This window comes from Chanodichthys erythropterus, chromosome 6 (genome assembly GCF_024489055.1).
Source record: "Chanodichthys erythropterus isolate Z2021 chromosome 6, ASM2448905v1, whole genome shotgun sequence".
Lineage (NCBI taxonomy): Eukaryota > Metazoa > Chordata > Actinopteri > Cypriniformes > Xenocyprididae > Chanodichthys > Chanodichthys erythropterus.
Window position 1 is genome coordinate 1,069,631 of NC_090226.1, and position 10,370 is coordinate 1,080,000.

The following is a 10,370-nucleotide window of genomic DNA, read 5'->3' on the forward strand; positions in this document are numbered from 1 at the left end:
TGACAAACAAGTTCATTTTTCTGACCCCAATGGAAGATATTTCTCTAAACAAAAACACACTTAATTTTGGTACATTTTTCAGTAAACAAGCTTAATATCATTCAGTCATTCTCCAGTAAATGTATCTTGATTTAAGAATGTTTAGATATTTGTACTGGAAAACAAGACAGAGAATGATGTTTTCGGAGTGTGGTTAGTAATATCATTCCATCACAAGATGGAAAATCCTTTAGGAAAAGTCCTAAGGATTCATCTGGTCTTGGAAATACCGATCGTCCTTGCTGTTCTGGCCGAAGGTGGGTCCTAATTTAACAAAATATCAAATATCCACATAATAACTAATTTTACCCACTTCTGCATGAACGTATGGAGATAAATTACAGCCTTGCGTTCACAGAGAGGAACGTGAAGGGCATCAAGTTGGTCTACAAAATCAGAGGAATGATAAAATCCCCAGAGACTTGAAATCGAGATGCATTATGGGTCCTTTTGACTAAAACCTTTCCTGCACTGGTCTTTTCTATATCACTTCATTTTCCCAGCACAGACTCGTTCTGCTTCATTTCTGAAGGATCAAGAAGTACAGATTTCATGGGCACAGTTTCGACACTAAAACTTCAGCTATACACAAATCTAATCCAGTAGGACAGAAATTAAACGGGTCTGTCAGAGTCGTCAGCGTAACCAGGCTAATTGGAACGTTCAAAACAAATAACGAGTACTTCGTCAGTTTACCCAGAGCGTCTGGTTTATTTTTCCTCCACAGCTGGCTGACTTGTGGGTTACGTGCGGTCGATGCGGCGCTCATGCCACCCTTAATGTCGCAGTATTTCACAGGCAATACCTAAATCCATTTCAACGTTTCTGAGCTAATATGTGCTTCATTTTGCAAACTAAAGTTGGAACTAAAGTAAACATGAAATTGAAACGAATTTTTGCTGTTTTAAAGGGATAGTTCATGTTCCAAACATGTATGACTTACTTTCTTCAGCAGATCACAAAAGAAGATATTTTCAAGAGTTCAAACTAATTTGGACCCCATAGACTTTCATTGTATGTACAAAAAAACTCCCCCCCCAAAATATTATTTGTTGTGTTCCACAGATAAAAATCACAAATTTTATAACCCTAACTCTAACTCTTCTAAAATATAGTTCTGAAGTATATAAAAGCTTATATAAAACTTCCCAGCAGGTTGGGCAAACATTTAACCCAACCGCCAGGTTAAAACAACCCATTCGCTGGGTTAAAAAAAAAACATATTTGTGTTAAAACAACCCAATCGCTGGGTTAAAACAACCCACTCTCTGGGTTAAAACAACCCAATCGCTGGGTTAAAACAACCCATTCTCTGGGTTAAAACACCCAATCTCTGCACTGTTAAAAATTGCTGTTAATTTACGGCAAAATTTTAACAGTATAATCCTGTTATATTAAAAAGCAGCGCATTACTGTTTTTTTACGGTTGGTGAAATGACGTACACAAATTTTAACAGCATTTTACCGTATTTATTCCACAAAGGAAAGAAAACAGTACTTAACAGTATTTTTGGAACTGAAAACTGCAGCGAACACATCTGGATTTTTATCCGTCTTTACACTGTGATTTAACCGGTGAGTGCACCTTTGCCTTGTTCCTTTTACACAAGATAGGCTACACGTTTGCAATTGCAAATAACTGTGCAAATAACTGTAATAATTGTGGATGCTGAGCTTGTAACTGTTTTATACGTCCATTTCAGTGCCAAACCTGCCAACCGTGCAAACTGCGTCACAGAGTGGAGCTGAATTTCGGATTCATATATTTCCCGAGTACGAGGTGAGTTCACTATGTATACCTATACAAGTTTTTCAAATATGATATACTATAAACTCTTCTGCAAAGTAAGCCTTTAACATCATAGCAACAAAGTAATATCGATGTAAGTTATTTCTAACGCGCTGAAATTGTCGTCATCTCGTTTGCTAATTTTAGCTTAAGATCTTTTCATTTATTGGATAATATAGCCTACATTTAGTTTATATTAGACAAAACGTTGATTTCGATAACGTTGTGCTTGCAAATTTGGGTAAGCTTGTTCTAATTTGTACATAACTGTATTATGAGGGGAGTTTTTCTTTTGTTGCTGTTTTGCTTCTTTAGCGTTGGGTGTATTTTGGATTACTTCGACCAAGGTTAGCTTGATAGAATAAGTTGCGCGTTACTACTCAGTAAGTTATTATGTTGATGGTTTGTATTGTAATGTTACTTGGCCCAGTACAGTAGGCTAAATGACATTTTATTTCAGTGGAGACTTTGTTGTTGTTGAGATTTTCGTGCCCAAAGACTGTCCAATTTGACTCGCTGTTGTTGTTTATGTTCTATCATGGTATTATTGTCCTAACAACTGAAATAGACATGCTCTTTCCTAATTTAAAAATTAAATGCATACATTACAGGCATTATTGTTAGTGTATTGAGTCTGTCCTCATCATTGTAACTGTGTCTTAGGCCTCTTCCACTGCAGCTGATGTAGAAAGGACACTTGAACAACCTGCAACTCCTCGACTGATACTCCTTGGTATGTATAGATCTAGTCTATTTTATTACATAAGCCTCTAAGGGTGTTTTTTTTTTTTTTTTTTTTTTTTTTTCTTTTGTATTTCAGCAAACATGGTAAATGCTTTTGTACAACACTGAAAGGGACAGTTCAAACAAAATAAATATGCTGCCATCTTTTACCCACACTCATGTCATTCCAAGCCCTCAAGACTTTTATTAATATTTGTTATGTTATGACTTTACTTGAGGCACATGACTAATTGTTAAAGGGTTAGTTCACCCAAAAATGAAAATTCTGTCAGTTATTACTTACCCTCATGCCATTTGACACCTGTAAGACCTTCGTTCATCTTCGGAACACAAATTAAGATATTTTAGTTGAAATCCGATGGCTCCATGAGGCCTTCATAGCCAGCAATGACATTTCCTCTCTCAAGATCCATTAATGTACTAAAAACACATCTAAATCAGTTCATGTGAGTACAGTGGTTCAATTTTAATATTATAAAGTGACGAGAATATTTTTGGTGCGCCAAAAAAACAAAATAACGACTTATTCAGTGATGGCTGATTTCAAAATCATAAATGAATCAAAGTGTCGAATCTGCAGTTCAGAGAACCAAAGTCACGTGATTTCAGCAGTTTGGCGGTTTGACACACGATCCAAGCCATGATTCCGCACACTGATTCATTTATGCTCCGATGCTTCCTGAAGCAGTGTTTTGAAATCGGTCATCACTATATAAGTCGTTATTTTGTTTTTTTGGCGCACAAAAAATATTCTTGTCACTTTATAATATTAATATTGAACCACTGTACTCACATGAACTGATTTAAATATGTTTTTAGTACATTAATGGATCTTGAGAGAGGAAATGTCATTTCTTCCTTATGAAGGCCTCACGGAGCCATCGGATTTCAACTAAAATATCTTAATTTGTGTTCTGAAGATGAAGGTCTTACGGGTGTGAAACGACATTAGGGTGAGTAATTAATGACAGAATTTTCATTTTTGGGTGAACTTACCGTTTAAGTAATATGTCATTGTGGTTATGGGTTTTGAATTAATTTTGAATTAGTTAATAGTCATGTGCCTCAACAAGTAAAGTCATAACATGATACCTTTGTAAATCATTAGCTAAAGATTATTTAAAGCAGACAACTGGAAGTTGAAATGCATGGCTTTGACCGATTGTGGTAATTAACACGTTCATTTACATTATTAGTTAATATAATATGCTATTAGGGAATTAATATATTATGACACATTTAACTAATAACAATATAATGATTACTTAATCTATTAATCATATAGAAACTTTATTAGTTGCTGATGCAGTAATCATTAATTAATGGTTTAGTTCTTCATAAGTCATACATTAACTTGATTATTTGTGCATTAGTTAAGCATGAATTAATGCATATTACCCGTATTGTAAAGTGTTACCTTAATTTCTATTCACATTCTCGTTATGTAAACTTTTACCCACACTAATTCTGAATGTATGCATTTGTTTTTCAGACACTTCATTGGAATAAATCCTGAAAAAGGCACCAAGGGTGGACAAGACTTATCACACTCGGGTTGCCAGTCTACTTAAGAAGCTAATGGACTTAAAGCGTTAGTTCACCCAAAAATGAAAATTTTGTCATTTATTACTTACACTCATGTCGTTTCACACCCGTAAGACCTTCATTAATCTTCAGAACACAAATTAGGGTATTTTAGTTCAAATCCAATGGCTCCTTGAGGCCTACGTAGGGAGTAATAACACTTCCTCTGTCTAGATCCATAATGTACTAAAAACACATCGAAATCAGTTTAATATTAATATTATAAACCGACAAGAATATTTTGGTGCGGCAAAAAAACAAAATAATGACTTATTTAGTGATGACCGATTTCAAAACACTGCTTCATGAAGCATCGGAGCATTATGAATCAGTCTATCGAATCATGAATCAGATCGCAGTTCAAACCCGACAAATGGCTGAAATCACATGACTTTGGCACTCCGAACTGCAGATTCGACACACAGATTCACAATGATCTGATGCTTCCTGAAGCATTGTTTTGAAATTGACCATCACTAAATAAGTCGTTATTTTGTTTTTTTGCCGCACCAAAAATTTCTCATCGCTTTATAATATTAATATTGAACCACTGTACTCACATGAACTGATTTAAATATGTTTTTAGTACATTAATGGATCTTGAGAGAGGAAATGTCATTGCTCCCTATGAAGGCCTCACGGAGCCATCGGATTTCAATGATAACCGTAGACCTCTTTAAGTCATTGGATTTCAACTAAAATATCTTAATTTGTGTTCTGAAGATGAATGAAGGTCTTACGGGTGTGGAACGGCATGGGGGTAAGTAATTTTGAGAATATTTTGTGATTTAAAGTGGCTTTATTTTTCAAGTTTTAATAAAGCACATTTTGAAGTTACTCTGCATTGTGTTAAATTTTTAATGTTTCAAAGGATATATTTGTACATTGTATTATGGTTTTAAAGCAAGACTTCTAAGGGGTAATTAATAAAATCAAAGAAATATCTAGAAAAATAGTTACACCTTTTTTTCTTAGCAGTCCATTTCTCAATATAATAACATTTGTAGCTTACAGTTAAAAAGTGCAAATAAACATTAATTAACTGTTAATACTTTTGACAGTAATTTACTGTTAATGTAGAAAATAACAGCTTTATGCTGTATTTACAAAAACAGTAACAAACTGTAAATTTCAACAACAGCAAGACACTGTTAATTTAACAGTAACTTGCTGGCAACCGTGCTGCCAGTTACTTACTGTTTTTTAACAGGACAATTTTTAACAGTGTGGGTTAAAACAACCCATTCTCTGGGTTAAAACAACCCAATCTCTGGGTTAAAACAACCCAATCTCTGGGTTAAAACAACCCAATCGCTGGGTTAAAACAACCCATTCGCTGGGTTAAAACAATCCAATCTCTGGGTTAAAACAACCCAATCACTGGGTTAAAACAACCCAATCGCTGGGTTAAAACAACCCATTCTCTGGGTTAAAACAACCCAATCTCTGGGTTAAAACAATCCAATCTCTGGGTTAAAACAACCCATTCGCTGGGTTAAAACAATCCAATCTCTGGTTTTGTCCATTTTCAACCCAACTTGGGTTGTTTTTAATCCTGAATTTTTTAGAGTGCAATATATATGTTACATGTCATGTTCCAGTCTTCCCCCTGTGACTAAACCTGCGTCTCAATCCGCTCCCTAGTTCCCTAGGTCGTGAATCAGTATATCATGAAAGTGAATGTGGCTGAGTCCCTGATCAGTGCCCTGACTACTGAACTAGGGAGCTGATTGAGACACACTGCTAGTCTCCCCGTTCTGTTGATTAGTTCATTTGATCCACCTGTGTCTTGTTAATTATCCCGTCACCTTGTTTAGCTCCCTTTGTTAGTCACCTGTATATATACCCTGTGTTCTCCTTCACTCCTTGTCCATTCTTGTTGTTGTTTACACGTGTGAATGCTGTCATCTCCCTGTTTGGAATCTCCTGTGTCCCATTAAAGTATTGTTAATCGTCTTCGTCTGCATCGTGCTCGCTACTATAGCTACACGTAACAATATAATCTTTACAAAAAATATTCCTCAGCACGATTCATCTGTGCACATTATTAAAAAATGTTCATACAATCATGATTTCATGAACATTTCTGATCCATAATTATTTTTTTCACCTTTGATTTGTGCAACTTACTCAAAATGAACAAAGGCGTTTCGTACGATCCTCTCGTGTCTGCTGCTTGTGGAGCCATGTTCAGCAGACGTCTGTTTCTTTATGTAATATCTGAAGATGTCATTGTGTTAATTATCTTCACTCATTAATACAGGCGTCAGACTCTCAGAAAGACACCGTCCCGACATGCAGCAACCGCAAAACCCGTCCACCCGCCCACGTCACGCAGGAGGAATGCTGCCTTCAGCTCAGAGCTTTATACTCTTGGATTGTTCGGCTCCGTTTGCGTTTCCTTAAGGACAGATTATATAGTGCTGAATCCTGGCAACGCTTCTAAAGCCGCCCGAGGCCACACAGAAGAGCGTTCGCACGGGGCCGCGGGCGGGAACGTTAACCCGAACTAACACCAGGCGAGCGAGACGTGAGACATCAATCAGACGCGACCGAGCCGAAGATGACAGGCTAATAACCCGACTGCAGCGGGCAGGTAAATCAGAGCAACACGCCAAAAACCTGCAGGGGGTTTATGGAGACATAACAGATATGATAGAGCCGCGAGCAGAGCTCAGACGACGCTCACGAGATTTAAAGATCTTACTGAAGCACCACACTTTTCTCAGATGTTTCTCCTAAAACCCTGAGGAGAAATAAGACACAAACGAGTCAGTCGTCTTCATATACTAAAGATATAGAGCGATAAAATGAATGTGGAGAACAGTTCAGATCATTTGGTGAGAAATGTTTGAGATTATATTGAGACTGCAGACAAATCTGAGCATCGTTTGAGAGATATATAAACAAAATATAATAATACAGTCTAATATAAAAATATATAAAAATGTCAATTATAAAATGTTTACATTATAAAATGTAAAACTTTATAAAACATTTAAAATATATGAAAATGTTTCTGTCATAAACAAATTATAATATAATAAATATAATATATAAAAATTTAAAGTTATACAAATTTTGCATAAATTAACATTTAAAACTTTATAAAACAAAATATATGCAAATGTTTCTGTCATAATACACTAATATAATATAATATAATATATAAAAAAAATTAAAATTATTTTTTTACATTAAATTATAAAATTTAAAACTTTATGAAACATTTAAAATACATGTAAATGTTTCTGTCATATAAACAAATTATAATATTATAAATATAATATATCAAACATTTAAATGACACAAATTTGACAAATTAATATTTAAAACTTTATAAAACGTAAGATATATGCAAATGTTTCTGTCATAATAAACTAATATAATATAAAAGAATATATAAAACATTTAAATGATCACATTTTTAAATGATCAAATTTATAACTTTATAAAATATATGTAAATGTTTCTGTCATAATAAATAATAATAAAATAATATAATACAATATATTAAAAAATTACAATTATAAAAACATTTACATTGAATTATAAAATTTTAAACTTTATAAAACATTTAAAATTTATGTAAATGTTTCTGTCATTTATAAAAAAAAACCTATAATGTAATGTAATATAATAAAAATATATCAAAGCGTTCTAAATTATAAAAAATTATCTGTGAATATCTAGTTTATAATGTAAAAATGTACCTAAAAACACGTGCACACACACACATGCATGCACACACACTCACACACACACAGACACACACACACACACACACACAGACACACACACGCACGCTGCTCCTCCACAGATGTTTATTATGGATCTCTGGCTCTGGTGCCGGACAGAAGTTTGGCGGAGAACAAACTCTCCTACAGGAAGTACATGACTCACTTCAGCAGTCATGAAACACAAGAAACGCAAGAAATCCAACAAATCTGGTGCATGTTAAGGCCCTTTCCTTTCCTCACAGGAGTCCTTGCAAAAATGTACCATGGTTTCCACCGTATTTACTACAGAGATGTCAAAGCAGATGAAAATGAAAGTCTATTCCAGTGTTATTTTAGCATCACTGAGATACTAGTATAATTTTTCATAGATTTTTGTACATTTTGAATATTTTAATTGTAAAGATTTAGTACTTTTCACATTTATTAGTGATTTTTTTAAAAAACATGTCTATATAGTTTTAATATTTTTTGTTTTAGTAAATCAAGTTTTAAGCTTTAGCAACTAGCTGAAAGAAAAAAGGTTTTATATTGTATTTTAGTTAATTTTTATTATATTTCAAGTTACAATTTTTTAAAATGGTTTTAGTTTTAGTTCAAGGACCGCTCATTTACATATTGCACATTGAAAAATAAATGCATCAATAAATTTAGAAATAAATACATGCATAAATACATAAAAATAAATATAAAACAAAATTTAAAATAAGATAAATAAAAATAAAAATTTAAATTAATAAAAAAAATGTATAAAGAATAATAAAGAAAATAATAAATGAAGGAAAAATGCAGTAAATTAAATAAAATTCTGGATTAAATTTTATTAAAAATTAATTTAATTTTTTTTATCAAGTCATTTATTTCTTTATTTTTACATTTATTTCTTTATGTTTAATTTCTGAAGGCCTTCTACATGGTCTAATCAACACATTTTTTTACCATGTTAAGCCAAGTTAAGTCATGTGACACTGAAGACTGCTGAAAATTCAGCGCTGATCACAGGATATAAATTACACTTTACTATATATTCACATAGAAAACTGTTATTTTACATTGTAAAAATATTTCACAATTTTTACTGTATTTTTCATCAAATACATGTAGCTTTGATGATCAGAAGAGACTTTTTTCTTCTTACCGAACCCAAACTCTTGAACGCTAGTGTAAATGGAAGGTCAGTGCAAAATATTTCAATATCTAAAACAAGAAAAACACCTGGATTTTGTTCTTTAGAAAGACAAAAACAGCGTTTGGGTTAGAAATAAACAGTGTCACAGCCAAATTCCCACAGAGCAGCTTCTGTTGGGAATACAGGAGGATGAAGGATTGGAGACCTGCTCCAGGTTTCTGCCTTCAGGGATGGAAGTCTGTGCTCCGTAAACCCCGTCAAATCCCAGAGGTCTTGGCGTCTCCGAGGAGAGCAGCGCATTTACAGTTGGGAAAACAAGGGATAAACAGATCCATGCTGCGAACACGCTGTTGGAGGAGTCGAAATCCCCTCAAGCGTTCATATATCTCTCCAACACTTGTAAATGGGCAGGAATGGGGCGTGTTGTTTTTGGGCAACTCTTGTCTGGGTGTCTCCAGACGTCTCCCAAAAGCTCACAATCACTCCGGCCGAAGCCTTTGAAGCCCGAATCAACCGTTCCAACGCAGCAAATAATATCAGATACACTTAATTGCAGTGTTTCGTTGAGCACAGCTGGTTTTCACTCACATCTTTCTTTATTCTTGGCTGTATCGCATTATTATAATGCAGCCAAACCCTGTGAGGTCATAATAACATCACGCCATGCCTAAACAACATGTGTTAGACGGAAAGTGTGTGAAAACTCTTCAATCTCTCCGCCGTTTTAATTATTTCAGTGTATAAAAATGTGGCATGCTCTCTCTTCAGAAACGCCTGATATATAATGCATAAAACCCTCGTGGTTTAAGAGCAGTGTTTGATATAAGGCTTGACTTTTTCCTTTCTTGTGATTTCTGGGCTCGACCGAGTCTCTTTTAATGACTGAAACAACCTCTTTCTTTCTCGCTAAAGAAAAAGAGGGTAAAAAAGAGAAGCCCATGTGTATCTGAAGTTGATTTTTATCCGGCAATCAGCACGGCCCTCTATAAATAGACCCAGAAATGTGCGGGTGAGCGGCTTGGAGTGAGTATATCTAATCTTTCTCTCTTTCTGGGCCCCAAATGAAATCTTAGATTAAAGAGACGCGAATCGCACAAAGCCATCAAGCTAAATGTTTACAAAATGTATGTAACCTGCGGAGCCATTACTGCCGTGAACAAAACTGCTTCCATGTGGGCAAAAAATGGAAATAATTGACGTCTTTGTTACAGCGGCGGCGCTCTCATTACGTGCATATGGTGCTGCTCATGAGACGAGGAAAAACACAACTTCATTCCGGATTAACTCTAACGGACACTAATGTACACTTCCAAAAATATGGTAACACTGTGGTGCGCCGTATTCACGT

At 34.7% G+C, this 10,370-nt stretch overlaps 1 protein-coding gene and 1 long non-coding RNA gene across 2 annotated transcripts in view; one reads left to right on the forward strand and one right to left on the reverse strand.

Moving 5' to 3' along the window:
• Positions 1-10,370, reverse strand: part of gli2b (GLI family zinc finger 2b) — a 100,181-nt gene that overhangs the window by 60,225 nt on the left and 29,586 nt on the right. The window lies entirely within an intron of this gene.
• Positions 1,478-4,410, forward strand: LOC137020915 (uncharacterized). The gene is made up of 4 exons (XR_010895263.1): positions 1,478-1,614; positions 1,743-1,819; positions 2,492-2,561; positions 4,065-4,410. It is a non-coding gene; the product is annotated as an uncharacterized lncRNA (long non-coding RNA).